Below are 4,314 nucleotides of genomic sequence, written 5' to 3'. Positions count from 1 at the left end.
TGATTCCATTCATGCATCCAGACTCGTATTTTCAATTTAGTTTCCATTCGGGCACAGGTTTGTTCTTTTAAAACAAGTTTAATATCAAAGCTGTTAAAAAAAAGTCATTAAATTGCCATCCATGAATTGTCGTTTATAATTGTCATTTCAGATCTTTAAGTTTAAAATTGTTAGTAATAAAATTTCTTCATTTTTAAACTTGCCTCATTACTGAAACGAAACACAGAAAAGGTATAATATTTCTGGTTATTGAAAAGCAAAGATCCCTAGCTTCTGATTCAAAATAACTTTTGCTATAGAATTTAATAATCTAAATTAAACATTAATCCTTGGATTAAAATTAGACCAAACAGGTTGGTGTATGAACATAGATCGACAATGTAAGTATCCGGGATATTTATACACGATCTAAGCCTCATAGGTTAATCTGATTGGTCATTTTCAGAATCTAACAACTGAAAGAAAACAGTGTTGATTCTAGTGTGTAGTTAACCTCTACAACATCAATTTCCTGTTTTGGTTTGTTTTTACTATCTATATGATAATTTACTGATTATTTTTGTTTTGTATGTTAAATATGATCAATTTAACATACGTTAAATTAAAATTAAATTGTGAAAAAAATGTAATATTTACTTTGGGACGCTATGGGGGTGCAATGACTAATCCAGGGGTAGCTATAGCGCCCCCAACACCCCCCTGGCGCCGCCACTGTTGTAGAAGATCTGCAGCATCTTGCTAATTGAAGGACCTAAGCGTCCTCAAGAAGTGCAGTCTGCTGTGTCCCTTCTTGTAAACAGCTTCGCTGTTCTTTCTCCAGTCCCGTCTGTTGTCCAGGTGAACTCCAAGATATTTGTATTCCTCAACCACCTCCACTTCTTCTCCCATGATGGAAACAGTGTTTGACTCCACCCTGTTTCTTCTGAAGTCTAAAATCATCGCCTTTGTTTTGTTCACGTTCAAGGTCAGATGATTGTTTCCACACCATGCCACAAAGTGCTCCACCATCTTTCTGTACTCAGCTTCCTGTTCATCTCTGATACACCCGACAACTGCAGAGTCATCTGAGTATTTCTGTAGATGACAGGTCTCTGATTTGTACTGGAAGTCTGAGGTGTACAGGGTGAAAAGGAATGGTGAGAGTACAGTCCCCTGTGGTGCTCCAATGTTACTGATCACCTGGTTTGATGTGCAGTTCTTCAGCCTCACAAACTGTGGTCTGTTTGTCAGGTAGTCTTTAATCGGCGATAGTTGAGGCCCCCACCTGTGTCTTCTGGAAGTTCTGGCAAAGTAAATCAGGCTGAATTGTGCTAAAAGCACTGGAGAAATCAAAGAACATGACCCTCACAGTGCTGCCTGCTTTGTCCAGATGACTGTGGGTTGGTTGAAGCAGCTGGATGATGGCATCTTCAACTCCAACTCCATGGTGATAAGTAAACTGTAGCGGGTCCTGATATGTTCTAGTTTGCTTATTCAGGTGGACCAACAGGAGTCTCTCCAGGACCTTCATGATGTGGGATGTCAGGGCAACCAACCTGTAGTCGTCATTGACTGATGGGCGAGTTTTCTTTGGAACTGGAACAAGGCGGGATGTCTTCCACAGGACTGGAACCTTCTCCTGGGCCAGGCTGAGGTTGAAGAGGTGCTGCAGAATCCCACAGAGCCGCTCTGCACAGGCCTTCAGTACTTTGAGGCTGACACCATCTGGACCTGCAGCTTTGTTCCTGTTCAGTCTCTCCAGCTGCCTCTTCACCTGCCTTCTAGAGACAGATCAGCGGGAGGGGGAGGTAAATGAGGCAGCAGCATCTCCTGACTTGGTTGAAGACAGATTTATAGAACCAGAAGAGTCCATGACTGTGTTAGAGGAAAAAAGAGCTGGCGTGTGACAGGAAAATGTTGGATCAGAGGAGGATGGGATGTTCTTCTTCCGGCTCTTGGAGAGTACAGACACTGTTTTCCTCCTCTCCTCCCTATCTTATCCCAAGGCTCTTTGTCTGTCTTTGAGTGTACAGTGCTACTGCATTTTTTTTCTGGAAACTGGAAATTATTAAAAATAGACCTGGTCAGTTGGTCTCTCAACACGATTGACAAAATTTTTTCAATGATGAGAATGGGAGAAGGGGCTCCTGGATGCCCATCTGGGACAGAGCCAGCTGGGCCTAACATGGATTCCTGGAAACAGTGGAACCTGATCTGCCTCTTTCAAATATCTGTAGAGGATTCTGAAGACGTCTGGATATTCGTGGTGTTGGTGTCAGGTTTCTTGCCTTTTGGCCTGAGTGGTTACCTGATTTACTGGAAAATTAATGAGCTGTCGAGGAATATTAGCTCAATCCCGGAGCTCAGGGATGGATTATACCGCGCTGTGAATGCACAAACTCATATAATTGTCGAGATGAGTCGTAAGTTTGGAACTTTGGCTGAGATTCAGACTCTGGCACAGAAGGTGGATTCGATCAAGGAGAAAGTTGACAGATCAGCACGGATTGGGATTGATTAATTACGCCATTATTGGATTAAGAGAGTTTGAGGACCAATGGAACTTTAAGACAGAGAGGAAATTCTCTCTTTCTGGCCCCAAAACAAGTTCTTATCTGAATCTGGTGCCCTTGAGCCTGTGAGGCTGAAGTGATTACTCCCCCTCAGAAGAAATGTGGAATGCTGCTGTCGCCATGGCAACTCTGTCTCCCTATCTCAGCCTGGGTGGGACTGTGACCAGTGAAGGCAATTGAATCGTTTCCATGAGTCACTGTGCTTTCTAAACCCACCTACCTCCCTCCCCTGTCCAAACGGAGGTGACAAGCGCTGCTTATTGCAGCTGCATACCATGATGTGTGGAGAGTCCCCAACCCTACCTCCCCACCTAGTGGACAGTTATGTTGTGTAATGTCTGAAGTCTGTTGCATTTCTTTCCGAGCTGTTTTTTGCAGAGCAAAGCTGCCCTCCCTGTGGAGGGTAACTCTGAAGTGCCTTTTTTTCCCTCCACCTGACTTAATCCTCATATACAAACCCTCTGATCTCTATTAAGGTAGCGCGACTTGGGTTGCGAATGACCACAGTCACTAATTCTTGTCATGTGTCTATGCCTATGTATGTATGTCTGATCTCAGAATTGTGTGTACTGAAACTCTAATTTCTCTCTGGGATTAATAAAGTATCTTTGAATTTGAATTGAATTGAACTGAATTGATTAGCTGGGGACAGGTGAGGAGGATGCTGGATTTGTTCCTGAACTGAACCTATTGAAGAACTTGTTCAGTTCATTGGCTGTGTCCAGGCTGCCATCTGTGCAATCCTTCCTCTGCTTGAAGCCTGTGAGCTTCTTCATCCCTGACCAGACATCTCTGATATTGTCCTCTGTAGTTTGTTCTCCAGCTTCTTCCTGTATGCCTCCTTGATGTCTCTGATCTTGATCTTCAGTTGCTTCTGTATACTCCTCAATAATTCCCTGTCTCCCTCCTTGAAGGCTCTTTTTTCTCATTTAGCAGATTCTTCAGTTCACTGGTGATCCAGGGTTTGTTGTTAGCAAAGCATCTCACTGTTCTGGTGGGTATGATATTGTCCACACAGAAGTTTATACAGTCAGTGACACATCCAGTCATGGCACTGATGTCCTCTTCATATCCTTGGCAGAGAGTCATCCAATCTGTGGTCTCAAAACAACCCCGCAGGGCTTCTTCAGCGTCCTGTGACCATTTTCTCACAGTTCTTCTTTTCACAGGTTGCCTCTGAACAATTCCGAGCAGAGAAAAACAAGATTGTGATCTGATTGTCCCAGAGGAGGTCTTGTTTTGGACATGTTGTCATGTTTTGAGGCAGTTGTCTAACCCAAGACATACAGAATCATGCACGGGGACGAGGTAAAGAAAAAAATAATAATTTTATTTTAATGTGGAGGTGAACTGAAGGCGGACTGGAGATCCAGCGGGAGGACGAATCCAGAAGCGGTAACTGAGAGGGAGACCAGAGGTGAGTGATGGGAGTTGTAGTTCAGAAGGAATGTTTGAAGGCGGAACTTACGGTGAGGAAGTTCGGGATGAATGTGGAGGGGAGGTGAGCCGGGGTGATTTCCAGAAGGGACTTGTGATAGTCGGAGTGGATGAGTGGAATGGACGAGGCGGATGAGGATGAGGCAGCGGAGAGAGAGCATGATCGGTGGAGAGCGGGGCAGCTGGGTGGAGAAGGTATCCAGGCAACGAACCGGTGAAATAATCCTCTGACTTGAAGACGGAAGTGGATACCACGATGAGGTGAGTCTGTGGGGAATTATCCAAATGGAAAAACGAGCTCAGGTTAACGAGTTTCGAAGTTCTA

This window comes from Nothobranchius furzeri, chromosome 11 (genome assembly GCF_043380555.1).
Source record: "Nothobranchius furzeri strain GRZ-AD chromosome 11, NfurGRZ-RIMD1, whole genome shotgun sequence".
In the NCBI taxonomy this organism is placed as follows: Eukaryota; Metazoa; Chordata; class Actinopteri; order Cyprinodontiformes; family Nothobranchiidae; genus Nothobranchius; species Nothobranchius furzeri.
The sequence above is the reverse complement of the archived record's forward strand: the minus strand, read 5'-3'. Positions refer to the sequence as shown.